Genomic DNA, 22,240 nt, shown 5'->3' with positions numbered 1-22,240 from the left:
AGCGCAGCCAGCTGGATAAATAAATTGGTCACAGCTCCGGGGAGGGCAAGCACTTTTTTGTGGAAGCCCACAACATCTGCCCTATCAAAACATGTACTCCTAGCACCCATCATGTGGGCATCATGTAGTGATGCTGCACTATCAAGCCGGGCCATAGAAAATGACTAGAAACAATATCTCCATCAGGCGAAAATATATTAAATGAAAGTCACCAAACTGAATCAGAAGATGGTGATCAACACCACTAATAACATTTTCCAGCAATTGCCTTTTCACCATCCTAAGATATCACTCAGTAAAAGATTGATTATTCAACTACCAGTAAGAGCATTGTTCTTTTCAGTGTTCTGACCAATGCCATTGATGTTCAATTAATGTCTTCTTCATAAACCGCACAGTTTACAATAATGTTTTAGACCTAGTTGAACCACTTGATAACCTGTAACTCATATTAAACATGATAGCAGCCTCACATGATACAGCAAATTAATACTTAAATGCTCTGGCATGTTGGTCATAGCACTGCAAGGACACCAGCATGCTTTTCATAACACTACAAGGAGTCCAGCATGCACGTCCTCGTAAATATGTTTCCATAAATTCGCTGATACTCTTTGACTTCTGCCTAAAATCATCTGCTTCTACCTGACCAGTGCATCACTCACATTATGGCATTTCAATGCTCAAACAGGAAAAACAATCCAAATGACCAGCATTTCACCTTTATATTGAGCAAGGCTTGTATTGAGCAACAACTAGGTGCTGTTGTGCAAAAATATTCTAATTGTAAATGTATTTATATAGGGTTTACTACCCTTGACATGGCGTTAAAATGCTTTTTGGCGAGTAGCACGCTACTCTGGAACCCAAATGATTAGTGAAGGATTAGTATTGGCAAATATAACGTATTAAAAGCAAGCAGTGGACTTGTGTGTCTATTAGTTTGATTGAATAGGATAATGGAGGGATGGAGGAGGGAAGAGTCTAGATAGTGTTATTTGAAAGTTCATATTAGTTAGATGAGGTTTGGGATGAGTCATAGCAGGGATACAGGAGGGAAGATTATAAAAAGGGTAATATGGGAAATTATGGTAGAGTTGAGGAGGGAAGAGTCAAGAAAGGATTGTAGGTATATCATAGTAGTAGAATGAGCTTTGGAATGAGTAAGAGAGTGAAGGTAGAGGATATATATTGAAAGAGGTATAGGATTAGACAGAGTAGTTCATTGGAGGGAGGTGAAGACTTTTTGTCTTTCAATCTTTCTTTCTACAGCAGTAGTAAAGTAATAAAAATATAAATACTTACCTCCATAAAAAGGGTATAGATTTATAAGGAAAGTAATAGAGAGTTATACAATTGAGTTGTGTAAATGTTCATGTGTGCAAGTGTGGCTAGAAATTCAGAAGTTCAGGTGATGCTGTATGTAAAAGTTGATGCATATGTGTGCTTTTATATTTTTTATATATTTATTTAATGTTTATGTTTTCCTTAGATACCAGTGTTATAACCCTATTTACCTATTGTGATAGATAAATAAAATAAACAGAGACCCATAACCATCTAATCAAATCACTTACATGAAACTATTCAGTGACCGATATACATGTTAAGCATAATATATCATCTATATATTTTTTAAACCATAAGTAATATATATATATATATATATATATATATATATATATATATATATATATATATATATATATATACATTTGTTAAGCAGACCCAAAGTATATCTGTATATTTTAAACCACAAATAGTGTTTTTTTGTACAAAGAAATGCACTGTTACAACCGGGGTCTCTAGTTGGCAGGGGTATGCACCTTAGTCCAAGTAGGGACCACCGCTTCCGACCTGGTAGCTTGGCGCAGAGCAGCAAAGGCGTAACTTCAGAGGCAATGTGTAAAGTATTTGTGCAACACACAACGGCGATGACACAGTAAAAACACTCACAAAAGGAACACCACACCAGTTTTGTATAAGAATAAGAATTTCTTTATCTAAAAATTATGCGAGAACCAAAAGCAGGTAAATCCAGCTCCAGGCAAGATCAATAATGAAAAGGATTCCAGTTTCCAAGCAAGATCAATAATCAATAAGAATGAATCCAGTTCCCAGGCCTGATCAATAATAAAAAGGATTCCAGTTTCCAAGCAAGATCAATAATCAATAAGAAAGAATCCAGTTCCCAGGCCTGATCAAATCACCAAAATCCCATGTGTGCCAAGGGCTCCTGCTGGTAATGTCTTTCTCACAGTGTCCTTGGATGGTAAAAGTTCACTTGAGGTAGGTTCTTATGGACAAAATTCACTGGGGGAAGGTTCTTAGGCCAAAGTTCCCTTGTAGCGTAATAAGTGTGCCTCTCATTGGAATGATGCTCCCAGCGTAGGAAATGCGGCTGCCCAGGCGCTGCTGGTAATGCTAAAAAAGATGCCCCAGTGTCAATTACCAAGTAATTATGCCCCCGTAGGCCGGTCAGTGAAGGACGGTTCCCAGCCAAGCACAAAGCTCACACTCCAGGTACCCGGCCAACCCGCACCCAGCCCCCTCGCAGCAGCCTGGTTGCACTGAGGCGTTACCTGGGGTGGTGGTTGTGGGCGCGGGGGTGAGGCTCCTCTCCCCCTGGGGCCTCGGGCTTAGCAGGCGTGCACGGGTGGGGGTTACGGCCACACAGCGCTTAACAGTGCCTCCAAGTCCGGGGCAACAACGGAGCCTCCTGCCACACAGCGCTTCGCTTCTCAGCGCTACACAGCGTGCTCCGGTCCCAGTGACCTCAGGGCCAGTTTCAGTCGGCTTGCGCCAGAAGCAGAGGCAATCACAGAGCCCTCGGGAGGATCACGGGGCAAGCAGTGCTGAGGACAGGCACAGCGTTGCAGGGCAAATCTTGAGAGTGTTGTTGCTGTTCCAAAGGGGCAGTCTTTAAAACGCTGTGGTCCAAGGCCAGGTAGTTTCCTTTAGCTTAAAAAGGGTGCAGTCCCAAAAAGGTAATCTTTAAATGGTTGAAGACTCCTTAAAATGTGGTTCAAAGAAAAGTAGTTCCTTTGGGATGTTGTGGAGACACTCTGGTGGTGGTGTTGCAGTCTCCCATGCAGGGCAGGATCAGCAGACAGTAGGGCAGCTCAGCAGGTTGTGGGGCAGCAGTTCCTTGGAGCAGTCAGCCTCCTTCCCAGTGGCAATCCTCTTGCGCAGCAGTCCTCACTCCAGCAGGGATTATTCCAGGTCCAGCAGTGTAACAAAGAAGTGAGGCCAGGACCCTCCCTTATATATCTTTCAGTCTAAGGGCTAGAAAGTGGTGGAAGTCTCTGGAAGGGTCTGGGGGCAGGGGCTTCTAGAAGAGTCCAGGGAGTTCTGGTATGTTCCCTGCCTTCCCTGACCTAGCTGTCACAGTGACGAGAGACAGGCAGTTAAGGCTACAGTGGGCAGCCCATCACAGCTCATCCCAGGGAAGAAGGTGTGAATCACCACTCCCACCTCCCAACCCAGGCAGGCTATCAGTATGCAGAGGGGAGGGGGGAGTCTGCAGCCTAATCTAAGTGTAGGCAGGAAAAGGTCCCCTTTATAAAAGTGGGATCCCTAGCGTAGTAATGCTCAAACCCTATATATCATTGGAAAGGGTTCCCCGCCCCGAGTCCAACAAGACCAAACATGATAGACTTATTAGGTCCCTGTCAGAAGTTAGTCCATAAGGAGAGGTTCCCAATATTAGCCTATGGAGGATTAGCCTTACTGCAGTAGCAGTGGCTTGTGGCAGATATGCCAGCCTCACGAGGTTTTAAGGAAGAGCACCTGCACCTCAGCACTGTTTAGCAGTGGTGAGGTGCCCAGAGTCCTAAGTCCAACAAAATATAGGATAAAAATGGGAGGCAAAAAGGGCAAAAATGTAGGGGAGACCACCCTAAGGCTGACAGGTCTAACACGTGTCCCCCCCAGCTGAAAGTGAGGAGAACTACCCAACCTCCAGGGAGTTCTCATCACTAAGGCGGAAAAATCGAGAGAGACCGTCAGCATTGGCGTGGTCTACTCAGGGTCTGTGTTCCACCCTGAAGTCCATCCCCTGTAGAGAAATGGACCACCTGAACAATTTGGGATTCTCGCCCCTCATTTGCATGAGCCACCTGAGGGGCCGGTGGTCAGTCTGAATCAGGAAGTGGGAGCCAAACAAGTATGGCCTCAGCTTCTTCACAGCCCAGACCACCGCGAAGGCTTCTCTCTCTATCGCACTCCACCGCTGTTCTCGGGGGAGCAGCCTCCTGGAGATGAAGGCTACTGGTTGGTCCCTTCCCTCCTCATTGAGTTGCGAAAGTACCGCCCCTATGCCATGCTCTGAGGCGTCCGTTTGGACAATGAACTCTTTGGAGAAGTCAGGGGCCCTGAGCACAGGAGCGGTGCACATGGCCTGCTTTAGAGAGTCAAAGGCTTTTTGGCAAGCCTCTGTCCAGATCACTTTTCTAGGTTGTTTCTTAGAGGTTAGCTCAGTCAAGGGGGCCACAATGGTGCCATAGCCCTTGACAAATATGCGGTAGTAACCTGTGAGGCCCAGGAATGCCCTGACCTCAGTTTGTGTTTTGGGAGGCTCCCAGGCCAGGATGGTTTCTATCTTGGCCTGTAGGGGTTGCACCTTGCCCCCGCCTACCAAGTGTCCTAGATTGACTACCGACCCCTGCCCTATCTGGCATTTGCTAGCTTTGATAGTCAGGCCTGCCTGCTGCAGAGCCTGAAGCACTTCCTGGAGGTGACCCAAATGGTCCTCCCAGCTGCTACTGAAGACAGCTATGTCGTCCAGGTAGGCAGCAGAGAAGGCCTCTAAACCGGAGAGGACCCGGTTCACCAGCCGCTGGAAGGTGGCAGGAGCGTTTTTCAGCCCAAAGGTCATCACTCTGAACTGGTAGTGGCCCTCTGGGGTGGAAAAGGTGGACCTCTCTTTAGCTCCATCCGTTAGGGCGATCTGGCAGTACCCTGACGTGAGGTCAAAGGTACTCAGGTATCGGGCAGCCCCTAGTCGGTCAATGAGCTCATCCGCCCTAGGGATAGGATGAGCATCAGTCTTGGTCACAGAGTTCAGTCCCCTGTAATCCACACAGAACCTAAGTTCTGGTGTGGTGCCCGGTGGAGCAGCTTTTGGTACCAGAACCACCGGACTGGACCAAGGGCTGTTGGAGGGCTCTATCACCTCCAACTCCAGCATCTTAGCGACTTCACTCTGGATGCTGGCCTTCACCTTATCTGACAACCTGTAAGACTTGGACTTGACAGGGGGGCTGTCTCCTGTGTCCACATCATGGGTACACAGGTGGGTAATCCCAGGGATAAGGGAGAACACTGAGGAGAACTGCCCCAGGACCTGGCGGCAGTCCCTCTGTTGCTCAGGAGTCAAGGATGGGGAGAGGACCACTCCCTCCACCGATCCATCCTTCTCTTTGGAAGCAAAGAGGTCCGGGAGAGGTTCACTTTCCTCTTCCTCGGCCCCATCAGTTACCATCAGTAAGGTAAGCTCAGATCTCTCATGGTGGGGTTTGAGGCGGTTGGCGTGTAGCACCCTGTGGGGCTGCCTGGGGGTCTTAAGGTCCACTAGGTAAGTGGCCTTGCCCTTCTTCTCCAATATCTCATAAGGGCCTGTCCAGCGATCCTGGAGGGCACTAAGCTCTCCAGGCTCCATGACACACACCTTCTGTCCAGGTTTTAACTCCACAGGGTGAGAGTTCTGGTCGTACCATTCCTTCATTACCGCCTGGCTGGTCTCTAAGTTGTCAGAAGCTTGTTTCCACAACTTAGCCATTTGGCTACGGAAGGCCAGCATGTAGCTCACTACATCCTGGGGAAGCCTCCTTGGAGTCTTCTCCCACCCATCCTTCACTAAACTGAGAGGTCCCCTAACAGGGTGACCGTACAAGAGCTCGAAGGAGCTGAAACCCACCCCCTTCTGCGGTACCTCCCTGTAGGAAAACAGCAAACAGGGCAAGAGGATGTCCCACTTTTTCCTCAGGCCCTCAGGCAGACTCCTGATCATGCCCTTTAGGGTCTTGTTAAATCTCTCCACGAGACCATTGGTCTGTGGGTGGTAAGGGGTGGAGAACTTATAAGTAACCCCACACTCCTTCCACATGGCTTGCATGTAGGCAGACATAAAATTGGTACCCCTGTCGGACACCACCTCTTTGGGGAAACCCACTCTGGTAAAAATCCCCATCAGGGCCCGTGCCACTGCAGGTGCAGTGATGGTTCTCAGAGGAATAGCCTCTGGGTACCGGGTGATGTGGTCCACAAGAACCAGGATAAACCTGTGACCCGAAGAAGTCGGTGGATCCATAGGCCCAACAATGTCGATGCCCACCCTCTCAAAGGGGGTGCTAACGACAGGTAGTGGTTCCAGGGGAGCCTTCAGCTTAGCCCCTGTTTTCCCACTAGCTTGGCAGGTCAGACAGGTCCTGCAGAATGTATCTGAGGAGATCCTCATCTGCGGCCAATAAAAATGTAGGACAAGCCTAGCAAAGGTCTTGTCTTGGCCCAAGTGTCCTGCCAATGGGATCTCATGAGCCAATTCCAAAAGAAAGGCCCTGTAGCACTGGGGGACCACTAAGGCCCTTGATGACCCATGCACAGGAGCCTTGGGCTCACTGTAAAGGAGCCCATCCTCCCAGTAAATATGATACTTCGCGGAGGCATTGCCTGCTGCTTGGGCTTCGGCCTGTCGCCTCATGCCCTCAAGGGTAGGACACTCCTTCTGTGCCCGGCAAAACTCCTCCCTGGTGGGCCCTCCTTCCACCTGCCACTCTGCAGGGGTAGGTAAGTCCCCCAAGGGAGCAACATCCCCCTCCGTGGACTCCGGTGCAACCTCCTCAGGTGCCCCATCCATCTCACGGGGTGACTGCCCCGGGGCAGCCTTCCCACTCCCTCGGGCTCCTCCCTTCTTAGCAGCTGGCTGGGCCATTTTTCCAGGCTCCAGCCCTGGCTGACTCCCTTTCCGGGCAGCCATAGACCGTGCGGTAGCACAAATCCACTCCGGTAACCCCAGCATCTCCACATGCGCTATCAGCTCTACCTCCTTCCAGGCAGTATGCTCTAGGTCATTCCCTAACAGACAGTCCACTGGCATGGCAGGGCTCACAGCAACTCTTAAAAGGCCTGAAACCCCACCCCACTCAAATGGAACCTGTGCTATGGGATAGTGACCACCCCTGTTGTCAGCCATCACACCTGGATGGACTGCATCGGGAATTATTTGCTCTGGGGACACCAGCTGACTCCTTACCATAGTCATGCTGGCACCTGTGTCCCTGAGGGCCTCCACCCCCCGACCATGGAGGGTGACCCACTGCCTATACTTGGTAGTATTTGAGGGCACATGGACCTTGGGAACCATCTCACTGTCTCCCAGAGACACTAGCCCTGCCCCCTCACTCCCATCATCTAGGGACAGCTCCTCCCCAAGCGCTACACTAGCCACCCCGGGGTTTTTACCTCCAGTGGGCTGTGGTGCTCTCTTGCGACACTTGGGATCCCCCTTGTAGTGTCCAAGTTCACCACACTCATAGCACCGGACAATTCTGGGCTGCTGACCTTTGTCAGGATAAGTGGGCTTCTGGTGGCCAGATTGGGGCAGGGACCCAGACCCTTTCCCTTGTGAATTATTTTGGGGGCCTTTGGGAAACTCTTTTTTTTTATCTCCCCCTCTTTCTTCTGGTAGGAACCCTGACCACCCCTTTGGGAGTCCCCCCCAGAACCCTTGTTGGACACCCTGGTACTGACCCAGGTGTCCGCCTCCTCCGCAAGCTTCCTAGGATTGGTCAACTTGCGGTCAACCAGGTGTTGGCGCAGCTCTGGAAAACATTTCTCTAGAAGGTGCTCTCTTAAAAACAAGTCATACAACCCTTCATAGTCATGCACATTGCTGCCCCGCACCCAACCATCTAAAGCTTTACTAGCGTAGTCCAGGAAGTCTACCCAGTTCCGTGTGGTAAGTTTGTGGCTATTCCTTAACCTCTGCCTATACCTCTCAGGGGTAAGACCGAACCTCTTAAGCAATGCGGCTTTCATGACAGAATAGTTAGTCTGGTCTTCCTTCTCTAGGTAAAGGAGGGTGTCCCTAACATCTGGAGGTAGGTACTTATACAAACCACCCCCCCAATAACTCTCTGGGACCCCATGGGCTCATAAAGATACCTCATAGGCGGCTAACCACTTTTCAATATTATCCCCCACCTTAAAACTGGCCATCACATCTTTAGGCATAAAGACCCTGGACTCACGTGAAGCTTCCATAGGTACGCTGCCACCATTCTTGTTGCTGTTGGCCCCTACTTCTAGGGCCCGGATTTCCAGTTCCTTCAGGCTGAGCTCATGGGCAAGTTCTTTTTCTCGCATAGCCAGTCGCTTGTTCTCGCGATCCTGCTCCATGGCCCACCTTTCTCTTTCCCGCTCTTTCTCCAGCTTGGCAAGCTCCAACTTGAGCTGTCTCTCCTCCCTCCTGTCCTCCAGGTCCTCTACGGACAGGCTCTTCACTGACACACTACTGCCTGCCCTGGAAGGTACCCTTGTACCTGGTAACAAATTACCATTTCCCGCCAAGTGCAGTAGGTCAAGGTTTCCTGTGGCGTCCTGCTCTGGTCCTTGCTCGTCCCCATCTCCTTCTGAGTGGGCTGTTACCCATGCTCTCAAAGCTTTCTGAAGCTCTGCCTTCTTGGCGCTTCGCTTGAAGGGCACCCCTTTCTCCTCGCAGAACTCTTTGAGTTGCGCCACTGTGTAAACTTCCAGATTGGCCAGCTCGAATTCCATGTTGCTAGGTAGGGCCTCAGACGTTTGTAGAGAAAACCACATAGGACTTAGGCAAAAGGACTTTTAAAAAATAGCAGCCAGTCAGGGAGAATTTAAAACAAATTCAAAAATGCCAATTGGAGAGGGTAGACAAAAATTCAGTAGAGTCAGGTGTAGGGTTGCGGTGTACACTGCGTCGCTGCGTGGTGTTACACAAGCACAAGTCCTATCCCACCGCTCGATCACCAATGTTAGAACCGGGGTCTCTAGTTGGCAGGGGTATGCACCTTAGTCCAAGTAGGGACCACCGCTTCCGACCTGGTAGCTTGGCGCAGAGCAGCAAAGGCGTAACTTCAGAGGCAATGTGTAAAGTATTTGTGCAACACACAACGGCGATGACACAGTAAAAACACTCACAAAAGGAACACCACGCCAGTTTTGTATAAGAATAAGAATTTCTTTATCTAAAAATTATGCGAGAACCCAAAGCAGGTAAATCCAGCTCCAGGCAAGATCAATAATGAAAAGGATTCCAGTTTCCAAGCAAGATCAACAATCAATAAGAATGAATCCAGTTCCCAGGCCTGATCAATAATAAAAAGGATTCCAGTTTCCAAGCAAGATCAATAATCAATAAGAAAGAATCCAGTTCCCAGGCCTGATCAAATCACTAAACTCCCATGTGTGCCAAGGGCTCCTGCTGGTAATGTCTTTCTCACAGTGTCCTTGGATGGTAAAAGTTCACTTGAGGTAGGTTCTTATGGTCAAAATTCACTGGGGGAAGGTTCTTAGGCCAAAGTTCCCTTGTAGCGTAATAAGTGTGCCTCTCATTGAAATGATGCTCCCAGCGTAGGAAATGCGGCTGCCCAGGCGCTGCTGGTAATGCTAAAAAAAGATGCCCCAGTGTCAATTACCAAGTAATTATGCCCCCGTAGGCCGGTCAGTGAAGGACGGTTCCCAGCCAAGCACAAAGCACACACTCCAGGTACCCGGCCAACCCGCACCCAGCCCCCTCGCAGCAGCCTGGTTGCACTGAGGCGTTACCTGGGGTGGTGGTTGCGGGCGCGGGTGCGAGGCTCCTCTCCCCCTGGGGCCTCGGGCTTAGCAGGCGTGCACGGGTGGGGGTCACGGCCACACAGCGCTTAACAGTGCCTCCAAGTCCGGGGCAACGACGGAGCCTCCTGCCACACAGCGCTTCGCTTCTCAGCGCTACACAGCGCGCTTCAGTCCCAGTGACCTCAGGGCCAGTTTCAGTCGGCTTGCGCCAGAAGCAGAGGCAATCACAGAGCCCTCGGGAGGATCACGGGGCAAGCAGTGCTGAGGACAGGCACAGCGTTGCAGGGCAAATCTTGAGAGTGTTGTTGCTGTTCCAAAGGGGCAGTCTTTAAAACGCTGTGGTCCAAGGCCAGGTAGTTTCCTTTAGCTTAAAAAGGGTGCAGTCCCAAAAAGGCAATCTTTAAATGGTTGAAGACTCCTTAAAATGTGGTTCAAAGAAAAGTAGTTCCTTTGGGATGTTGTGGAGACACTCTGGTGGTGGTGTTGCAGTCTCCCATGCAGGGCAGGATCAGCAGACAGTAGGGCAGCTCAGCAGGTTGTGGGGCAGCAGTTCCTTGGAGCAGTCAGCCTCCTTCCCAGTGGCAATCCTCTTGCGCAGCAGTCCTCACTCCAGCAGGGATTCTTCCAGGTCCAGCAGTGTAACAAAGAAGTGAGGCCAGGACCCTCCCTTATATATCTTTCAGTCTAAGGGCTAGAAAGTGGTGGAAGTCTCTGAAAGTGTCTGGGGGCAGGGGCTTCTGGAAGAGTCCAGGGAGTTCTGGTATGTTCCCTGCCTTCCCTGACCTAGCTGTCACAGTGACGAGAGACAGGCCGTTAAGGCTACAGTGGGCAGCCCATCACAGCTCATCCCAGGGAAGAAGGTGTGAATCACCACTCCCACCTCCCAACCCAGGCAGGCTATCAGTATGCAGAGGGGAGGGGGGAGTCTGCAGCCTAATCTAAGTGTAGGCAGGAAAAGGTCCCCTTTATAAAAGTGGGATCCCTAGCGTAGTAATGCCCAAACCCTATATATCATTGGAAAGGGTTCCCCGCCCCGAGTCCAACAAGACCAAACATGATAGACTTATTAGGTCCCTGTCAGAAGTTAGTCCATAAGGAGAGGTTCCCAATATTAGCCTATGGAGGATTAGCCTTACTGCAGTAGCAGTGGCTTGTGGCAGATATGCCAGCCTCACGAGGTTTTAAGGAAGAGCACCTGCACCTCAGCACTGTTTCGCAGTGGTGAGGTGCCCAGAGTCCTAAGTCCAACAAAATATAGGATAAAAATGGGAGGCAAAAAGGGCAAAAATGTAGGGGAGACCACCCTAAGGCTGACAGGTCTAACATGCACATATCTAAATACATATATATTCAAATTATACACATTTACACGCACAGGAATACACAGTACATTTGTGTTTGAGTGTGGTGGTCATGTAGGAAAGAACCAACTCTTCAGTAGTCTTCTGAAGATATGATTGTTATCCATGGCTCACAACCTTGGGTGTAATGAATTCCATAGTTTGGTTGCTTGAGCAGAGAAAGATGTACCACCAATATTTCATTTTCACGTATGTTGGGGTTTTGAAGAAAGGTGCCAATCTTGAGCAGAGTATCCTTTGTTGTATGTATTTGGTGATTTTATTCGTGTTCATAAATGATCCTGTTCCATGTATTAATTTATGGGTGAAGGAGGATCTACCGGCAACTGGTAACAAATGTAGAGGAGATGTGGGCTTGTGGCTTTACATGTAGGAGTAGTCAGGAAGCAGAGTTCTGAATTTGTGGTCGTTTTTACATAGTTGACAAAGATGATCCATGGTAGAAGTCATTGGTGTAATCAAGTTTAGACAGTACAAGAGAGATAGTAGCATGGACCTTGTGTGAGAATCCTATGTGGGGGAAGATGTATCACAGACTTTTCTAGCAATGAAGCTTGATCTTGCTAATTTGTCATCCTGGTCAATCACTGATAATGTTAATATTGAAAAAGTCTATGTCAATATGATTATAAACCCATTTGTGTATAAAAATAAAATTGCCTCTTTATTGAGTAATTTGCCCATTGTGAACTCCATGTCAACCCCAACTTAGAAATACATAGTTAAGCAGGACCTGAGACCCAGGACTGAGGTTACTGATTGACTGATCACAGATGGGGTGGCACTTAGCCAGTACATAAACATATGAACAGTAAATCCCAGGTCAATCCCCACAGATATTCATAGATACACCACAATGGTTCAGGGAGGTTGACCCCAATAAAGCAAACAAGGCTGGAGGGGAGCGACTGTTCCTAAAATACCATAAAGTCAGATACCACATGAAGCTAAAACACTCAGTCTATCAGGACACAGCACACACAGTACATACTGTGATGATGCACTCCCCATGTTGGAAATCTGGACGCGTTACCCAATGGCAACATTGTGACAACGCAAGGCCCGAGCCCACCTGGATTCCTCATTCAAAATCTTAATTTATAGCTCCAATTACAGAGGTTCATATTTCTTACCAAAAAAAGGATTGCCAGAACCATTTTATTGCATTCAATTAACTGTAAAAAAATCTACGTTAGACCAATTGTAAATTGAGCCAGTCCTCAGACCATATGCCTGTGACTACGCTCCCTGCCGCATTATTTAAATAAACAAACTATACCTGTCTTGCCAAACACGTCTTGTCTCTTGTTTTTGAAGGTATTTCATGTTTAAGCAACAATAATTTGAAGTCCATTGTAATTCCAAGAATGTTACTTCCTTAGCAATCTGGTATTGGATGTGCCCCAAGTGTTCCAAAAGATAAAGAAATCAGTGTATCACAATATGTTCTCTCTCCATCTCATGCAACTTGATAACAGTGGTAAACAACCTTTACAATGCAACTTTTACTACGCAGTGCCTTTACAACGCAACTTTTACAACGCAAACTATTACAACACATTGCACTGGAGGGCGCTCTAGGATAGGGAATAGGTTTAATGTACTATCCAACACCTTCCCTACTATCCACAGGGACTGGAGCTGGAATAGTAAATTAAACAATTCACTTTCCAGCACCTAAAAGCACTATGCGTTGTAATGGTATGCGTTGTAAAAACCGCGTTGTAAAAGCATGCGATGTAAAAGCATGCGTTGTAATGTCATACATCCGATAACAGTGGCAAAAACCATATCTAAGGAAGAAGGCGGAAATGTAGTAGATGCATGGCACAAAATCTTCATCAGTTGAGTATGGTTCTGGTTCGCTCATAGATAATGTAATGTACTAGACAATGTTGTAATAAGAAACAACTCTATTTGATATAATTGCCTGGTGCAAGCATTCACTCAATCAGCCGCTAGGGAGCACTGTGTTCCAGAACACAGCTGCAACTGGACACCAAGATACAAAAGACACACACAACTGTATCATAACAAAAGACCCTGTCCCCAATTCACAAATAGTTTCCTGTAGCTTAGCCGTGGAATACTCCTGGTTGAATTCTGTATTCCAGAGGAAAGCCAGGAATATCCCTAGCATTCAGACTATGATATTTGTGTTTTTTCAGATGTTTCAAGTTTCTTCATTTATTTGCCTTTTAACTAAGTGATGTTTGTATCAGATTTTTTTTTATAGTTGGAGGCCATGTCAAGTGTTCCATATACCCATCATAACAATGACACTGGTATTTGAAAGCTCTATTACCTTAACCAACTAACTCAAGAGAACATTAGCATCAGCAGAACGCCATCATTGACCAGGGTTTCACAGAAGTGGATTAGTCTGAAAAGTAAATGATGAGGAATGAATTCAAGAAACAGAATAAAATTATGTTTTCTGTTTGACAGTTTTTCTTTGCTTACTTTTGCAAATTGTTTTCACTAATGAAACACTACTGAAGCACTATCATGCTGGTACAATCTATGAGAGTATAACTCAGTGGTGAGCTGCCACCCAACTAGGAGATGGGCTTCTGGAGTAGCTTACTGACATTACCAAGTGGGTGCCTTTGGGGATGTTCCCACCCCAAGAAATGAGCTTCTCATCCCTCAAAAATGACCAATCAATCTGCATCTCGCTGGTGAGTTATTGTTTTACTGGTGGGCTCCGGTAAGAGATTTGGTTTAGCAGTGATGTGCAGGGCATTTTTACAGCTACCTTGAAAAGCAGTGGCTAAATTTAAAAGCTCATAATTTGGGCTTCTGGACCACTGCACCATGGGGTCCTTTTCCAAAGATGCATCCCCTATAAACACTAGCTCAGACAATATCATTCCCAACTGACCATCTGCTAAATGCTATTGCTTAATCCTGTTTGAATACTTTGTTCTTGATTTGTCAAGGATCTTGCAATTTTTGACATTGAGACACTGCTTTGCCAAAATGTTTTATTGAGGGGGTCCTCTCAATGTCTTCATTTGCAGGTTCATATGTTTTGCTTGTATGAGTTATGTGTATGTGCTGTATACATGGCTTGTTTGTAGCTTTATAGGTAGCTCTATGTATGGCTATGTGGGTATGTTTGTACCCACTTACAGGATATATGTATGAGTGGCAGTGCATCTGTTTTGTTCTTTATATTCTTGAGTCTGCTTGTTTGGTTGGGAGTCCTCTAAACGGATGCATGTGTGGGTCTATGTTTAAGATGGCACTATCAGGCCATGTGTGCTCATGCATGTGTATGTTTGGTCTACAGGACTCACCACCATCATTGTCAAAAACATTAAACAAAGTCTATCTTCATAGAACATATAAATTCACCATCACACATTTCCAGGAAACATATTGGTGACACACCCACTGAGCCCACTGATACCTGTCAACCAATTTGCCAAATGACTAATTAAGCTCTTTAATATAGCAACTCCCGTTAAAGCCCAGCACACAGGTAATCACAACAGAAAGCAGGTTGGCTCAACCTGAACATAAATCAACAAGAAATGAATGCAATAATGCAGACAGTGGAGGAAACACATTATCTGGAAGAAAAGAAACAATACAGGTTTTACAATTCATCCCAAAAAAACGAAATCCTGCTACTCTCAACGCTTTCAAGATGCCATAAACTCGATAAATTATGTTTGAATTCCTGAAGCCACATTGCATAACAGGAAGAGTCAGTCGCTCCGAAACACCTTGCAACTAGGTTCAGAACTCTTCACTGAAACAATGTAAAGACCTCACTAATACCATAGTCTGTGTTTCTTTTAATTAACTATCAATAAACAAAACAAAGGAGCGAATTATGTCTGCCAGTATCCCCGGTTGACCCATGCACCCATGATTTTTCAAGCACATCCAGAGGGATCCTCTGTGGCCATGTCTGCCCCACAATTATAAATACATATCACTAGGCAACTAAAAACAAGTTATATCTAACTGACTTACAATGCAAGGACTAGACCTGTCGAATTGATAAACTATAGATGTGTATTGAAGGTAGATTTTGGGTAAACCAAATGAAAAAGCAGCATCCATACAGATCTATATTTTCTTGAGAACAAAAACCCAGTCTCTTCTATGGACAATAACACGGTCCCATACAGAAAGAGGCCCTAAGTCAGCACTAATTGGTCTCTATTTGGGCGACTTCAAGAATGCCATATCAAGAAACAGAGTTGCTTCATTAATTCTAATCATCAGTTTTTATTACTGATATATATGAGGCATCTCCTAAGGCTAAATAAGTTATTGAAACTAATTTCAATTTTCTATGCTGATGACACAGACTATTCTTACAATGAAAAGACGTCAGAGGCCTAGGTAACATTCTACATGCACTTTACACTCTGATGCCACTAAGGCAACTGAAAATAGACCCCATTAAAATGAAGATCCCACTCTGTTCACTATGTAAAAATGTGATGCCCCAACGAAAGCCTGACCTATGGAAATTGAATGTCGTCCCACAACATCTACAAATGTAAAACACTTGGGAGAGAACAAGGATTCCAAACTCTCACTTGAAAGTGAGGTCAACATTGTGAGGAAAGGTATATCCAACATTATTAGAATGTTAGATCTGTTTTCCCATACCTACGGCTATACGCACAGGTGTCAATTCATTAGTGCTGTCTAAACCAGATTATGCCAGTGGATTAATCATTAGGTTAACACTTTTCTGTGGGAAAATGCCCCACTTTACATGGTTATTCCCATTTCTTTGCCTAATTTGATCATTAAAACATATAGAAATTGGGAATCACCCACTGGTTCGATTAACTTTTTTGTAATTATATTAATGGCTCAATTAATGCACCTATGGCATAGAAAGTTCAAATGTCACCTGTGGACTACAGCATGTATTGTGCCATCCACTAGTGTAGCAAAGATACTAATGGCTTCATGCATACCAATGTAGCCTGCTGCAGCGTAAAACCTAAAACGCAACCTGTTAAAATAACCATTTTAAAAGGTAAAATCCATACTTTTAAATATTAATGATGTCACTCTTATATATGTCTTACAGCCCACAATGTAGGTTGCCATGAAGAGAATTACCTATGTCTCTACAGTGTCCCGGGCAGAATAACTTTTAACAATGTGGCCTAGCTGTCCTATGTTGAAAAAACAGAGTACAGATTAAAATAGTAATACTGTATCTCAGGTATCGGAGCAGAAATGCTAAAAAGACATATTTTCCATAAATATTAAGAAATAATAACTTTTATAAAAATTACATTTTACCTGCTTGCCTGACTGACATAAATGCACACAGAAAATTCTTCTGAGCCCTGTAAAATATGCAGAGTGGAGGACTGTGGGAATCCTGTGACACTAGAGTGCCAAATCCTGCACAACAGGTTTCACTGTAGCACATGTAAAATATTTGCACCCTTCAAAGAGAGTAAACTGGTTGCCAGGACAATTCTTGTATATCCCCTCTGAAGTTGCTGAAGGTCCCTGCTTTTTCCTAGCAGACGTCTCTGGATTTGTTGTGGGTACAGTCCCTGCTTCTAACTGGATTCAGTGTTAGATATGGGAGTAAATAAAAAAAGAGCCATACTAAACCCCGCACTCACATCCCCGGCGCCTAGGTTTAGTGCCCTGACACATTGCATTTTGAGCCTGTTTCCAGTAAATCAAACAAGAACTACTTCAAAAGAGGGATGGACAGGGCCTGGAAACTGTTACTCCATTGGGCAGAGAGGAACTAGGAGTGGCTTAGGGTGTGTCCCCCCACAGATTGGTGAACAATACAAAACTGAACCCTGGCCGAGCCTTCCTCAGAACACTGCTGGACTTGCAAAAGGAGACCAGGTGGAACTAACTTGCTCAAGTGACTTCAGTGACCTGTGAGGAGGAACTGAAGAGGGTGATTCCCCTTCCAGTTGATATCCAAGGCTCAAAAAATCTCCAAGGATCACAAGTCTGATCTACTAGATGGTCTTGGAACATAAAAAAGCCAAAGAGATTTTTTTTAATGAAGAATTCAATATGACTGGACTTTGTTGTTGTATTTTGTCTGACCCACATAGGGGCCCATTAGGATGGCGGGCGGATAGCCCCCGCCAGACTGGCGGTAGCCACCGTCGGCCTGGCGGGGGCGATCCGCCCACCATCCTACCCGGAATGACCCCTCGCCATATTAGTATGGCGGAAAGAACGTCCACCGCTTTTCCACCCCAGTCGCCTTGCGGCCGGGGCGGAAAAGGCAATGCCGCCACGGAAAGGCATGCAGAGACACCCTGCGGGGGGTAGGGGGTGCACGAAAACTTGGCTCTTTCTTGCACTGGGTTCTTTGTGCCATTCCTTAATATAGTTGAGTGTGAACTCCTTTCTTCTCATTTCGTTTTGCTTTCCTCTGATGATATTCTTTTTTTGTATTTGATCCATAGGGACAGGTGGTGTTTGTGCTAGTGACAACTTGTGATTGTGCCCTCTATAAATACCATATTGATTCCCCCATTCATTCATTCATTCAAACACACCCGAAAGAGGAAGTTCAGATCAAGATTGCCACCATTATTAACCACCCCTCACTTCAGAAGAATCGGGAAAGAGGTAAACCATTTATAGTACAAACATGCAACTATGGAATGCATCCAAAAAAATAGGGACAATAAGCAACCACCTAAAATTCAGAAAGTCAATAAATCCTGTCCCGATCCAAAATAAAACAGAACTTCATAAAGTCTGGGCCTTGCAAAAAGTTAGCTAAAATAAGAAACCCACTGAATTTACGAACACAGAACACCACTACGTTAACTGCAAACATATTGTACTGCACTGAACATTCTCCATATGATTTAAACTGCAAGAAAACACCAAAGGGTAATGAAAGATTGAGCCATTCAATGACAGTCAGTGCTACGAAGCGCTATAAAATGGTAACAAATAGTGGCTACTTGCTTATAAATCCTAAGTGCTCTAGACATGGTAAGGGGAATGTAAAGTCATCGGCGGCCTACACCGATGGGGGTGAGGGTGGTTGTCGGGTTACATATTTAGAAGAATCAACCTACCTGCTGGTCACATTCCCCATGCTGCCCCTGCTGGTTATGTCTCTCCTTCTCCTGCTGGAAGGAACAGGAAGCAGCCTGGAAGCACAGAGGCTACCCTGAGCCAATGACAATGCTGCAATGCAGCATGTTGATTGGTCTTAGTGCCATGCCAGGGTGGAGAACATGCCCAGGCCCTGGGCGGAGAAAAGGGAAAGTGCGCATAACTGTGATAGTCAGCCCCAGAGGTCATGTGCACTTAGGAGTGGGTGCAAATCCTCCTCAGCTGCTCTGTCAGCCTCACCCCACCTCACAAAGCTTAACAGCCGTGCACTAAATAGGAATTTTTTTTCTTTTTTCTTACACTGATGAAAAAATACAGTGGGGCGACACCTCTCCACCTTAGTAGGCGCCACTGTGGAAAGTGGTACATAAATATCTACACAGTACACTATTTGATATGCTTGTGCAGTGTAGAAACTGAGAAGATTGGGGTGCCTGTAGGCCAGTGTATATCTGTGACAAACCTGAGAGAAATATGACTGCTGCATCAGCTTTGCTCCTTGAACAGCAGCCATGGCCTAGTGGGAATCCCGGAGCGCAATAAACAGCCACTTGACACTTATGTTGCTGCTTTAGCCCTGTGTCGTGCTCCCTAATAAAAGGAGCAGAATTACTTTATTCGAGAAACTGAGCAGACTTGGTTTATTCAAGCTTTCATCCTGAAATAACTGCATGCACATTGACAATAAATTAAGCCTGCTTTATCAACAAGTCTGCAGGGTGGAAAACTGAAAATTTAGTTAATAAAATCACATAGCCATATATGGAAACCAACCCCCAGATTCATCAAACTCAAATTCTGCGATTCCTAAATTGCGAGAAATAGCGAATCGCAATTTAGAAATCGCATAATGGGATTCAAGAAAAATTGCGAGAAAAAAGAGATTTGCAATCGGACGCAATCGCCGATTGCGAGTTTCCGTAAATCGCATAAAATTCGCAGAATCGGCCGATACCCTTGTTGAAATTGCGATCTCACAATTACCGAAATCGCAAATAGCGATCTCTCTAATTGCGAGATCGCAAAAACGGGAAGTTGCACTTTGAGCACAGTGATGACATCACAACCAGGAAGTAGGCAGTTTCCACCCTCATTCTGCATTGTGAGCCTGAAGTGGAAGCAGCATTGCTCAGAGCTCCACTCCAGAGTACCTTCAGCTGAAAACCCAGAGACACCCCACTGCAGAACATGTCACAGGAAGCTGCAGTGGAAACTTCCTCAGGAAGGAAAAGGAAAATACAGCTTTCAGAACAAGAACTTGAATATCTAATAGAGGGAGTGTGCAAGGACCATGACCGCCTCTTTGGGAAGGACTCCAGAAGGGTGCCTGAGGCCGACTAAAGGAGGATTTGGGTGTGCATCCGCGCGGAAGTAAATTCTGTGGGAGTGACCCAGCGCTCTGTGGATGATTTGAAAAAACGGTGGTACGACCTCAAAGGGCGGGCCAAGGAGAGGATCGCAGAGAGGCTGGGGGAGCGTGTGTGGTGCCCGGATAATTTGTGCTATTTGGACTGATGGTGACTGTTGTCCACCGCCATCTCAGTATATATTCTTGAATCCTTTATTTCAGCCTTATGTGTGCCTATTTGTAGGGTTTACCTATTGGCTTTGGCATGATTCTGTGCCTCCTATTCCTCTTTTCGGGCCTAGAGGCCTAAACTAGAGGGTAGCCATCTTTCCTTTGCAGTATCTACCTATTTGCAGTGTTTGCCTATTGGCTTTGGCATGATTCTGTGTCTTCTTTGCCTCTTTTCGGGCCTAGAGGCCTAAAACTAGAGAGAAGCCATCTTTTTTCTTTGCCTCAGCTTCCTGAGATGCTTGCAGGGTAAAGGTAATGTTTAGAGTTCATGACCAAAAGTGAAAGTAGAAACAGAGGAAGTACTCCGGTTTGTTATACGGAAACTCTTGGAACTGTTTACCGCGAGGACGTGATGGCCGAATGTAAGGAGAACGTTATGGCAACGTTATAACTGCTTGCCAGACAAAACCAAAGAAGTAATTGCCCCGTTCGTGTAAGCTTGGAACCACTACCAACGGGTAAATGGGTTTCTTCCCTTTTTTTAAATAAAAGGCCAATTGACTGATGACGACTTTATTGATTGTTTGCAGGATCTGGGGCTAAAGACTACATAAAAAAAGGTCAGTTCCCATAGCATATATTGGTACTGTGAGCCCTCCCAAATACTGCTCTTAAGTTAACATCAACTCGTTTTCCCTCCATGCACACTGCTGCCATCGGGCCAGGTTAGAAAAGGTCAGTCCTTGCTCAAAGCTGTAGTTGTCCTATATGTCAAATTGTGAGTCAAATCTTATGTATACATTAATGTCTTGTTTATGTTTAGAATCTGGTCACCTCACCCTACGAGTCACATACGAGGAGTTGTACCCTGTTAGAATTAAGGTAGGCGGACTCGAGCTGGCCGGTGGTGGCATGTTTGTTGTAAACCAACCACAAATTGAATAGGTTTTTAAACCTTGTCTTTTACTTTTTGTAGATTGATTTTGGTCCTGAGGAGAAGTCCGCAATCAGGGAGTTCGAAACGCGTCGACTGTAGGTGGCTTAGTGTCAATCACTAAGATTAGGTGGAAATTGTTCCAAATATTCAGAATATCTTTCGAATATGTATAGTTGTACCTGACACTGTTGGACTGATAAGGCGACTAGGGTGCATTAAGTGTTAAGGAAAGTTTTTCTTTAGACACTAAGTTACTTTTGTTTCATTGTGTGTGTGAGGATCGTCTGACTGTGGAATGAATGCATTAGACTGTAAATATAGAGAGGATGTATTGTAAATATGTATAGGTATGTTATGTTCTTGTGAGAAGATTGTATTTATTTCTGTATATGCACAAAAAAGGTTTTTTCTGAGAAATTTAAAATAAAACAAAAATTCAATGGACTAAATAAACCATTTAACTAGAGACGTTATACGAAACAGACCAAGTTGTTTTATTCATTTTGGTTCCATTTTGACTATAGAGAACAAGTTACAGTACTGGCACTTGTGTTGTTTTTTTTATTATTGCTGGCTTAGCCTTACTGTGGTAGGAGCCTAGACCCTGTTTTGTTCTACTGTTGGCAGTTAAATTAGCATTCCTGATTCGAAATTCAATGATATAGATATCAAGATTTCCTGACTCTTTTTGAGTGATAAATGATCATTTTCCCCATTCATGTAGTGAAGCTCTGAAAGACACCATCATTTACTGGTGATCATATTTGCCATGTTTTGCATTTCATCACACAAGTAGTCTGCAATGTGGATTTTCCCTTATTAATATGGTTTTCATTATGGCCTGCAATCTTGCGCCCAATTTTTTCCCATGATTTTGTCTTTCAGTGAATATTCCATGGACTTTCCTCAGATGCTGATTATTTTGTTTTGATGCCACTCTTTCAGTCAACAGATACAGGGCCCCAATGATAGTTTTCTTTTCCTGCCCTGTTGTTTGATTATGATTCCAATGTTACAAATTCAAAGATGCAGTGCCTTTTTTGATGGTTGAGCCTTTTGTTCACCAATTTTTATGTTCATGTTTGAGGGTCATGGGGTGCTATATAATTAGTGAGCTGCTTTTGAGATTTGATGCCCTATGATACACATCAATCACCATCATGATGTACTAATTTTAATATGTTATGCTATCCTAGCATTAGTGTAGATTGGCCTTGCAATTATCTAGTTCTTATCTGTCCTATACCTTTGCTGTTTTTCAGTAGGACAGTCTTACCAGAGAATAGAAGCGATGGGATGTTGAGATGTAGTGTCCCGGGTGGTGGTGCATACATATGCTCCATAGTGAATAATGAGGGATTAGGTACATATTGTTCTTTGGGTTATATGAGTTATGACTTCCGCCTATTGCCTTTGGCGTGGTCTGCAATCACTCTATTTCCAAGTCTGAATCTCTTAGTTTAGTTATTTCAGTTGTAGAGTTTCCTGATCTGATGTTAGGGTTCTTAA

Source organism: Lissotriton helveticus, chromosome 2_2 (assembly GCF_964261635.1).
Source record: "Lissotriton helveticus chromosome 2_2, aLisHel1.1, whole genome shotgun sequence".
NCBI classification, from domain to species: domain Eukaryota; kingdom Metazoa; phylum Chordata; class Amphibia; order Caudata; family Salamandridae; genus Lissotriton; species Lissotriton helveticus.
Note: the sequence above shows the minus strand (reverse complement) of the source record.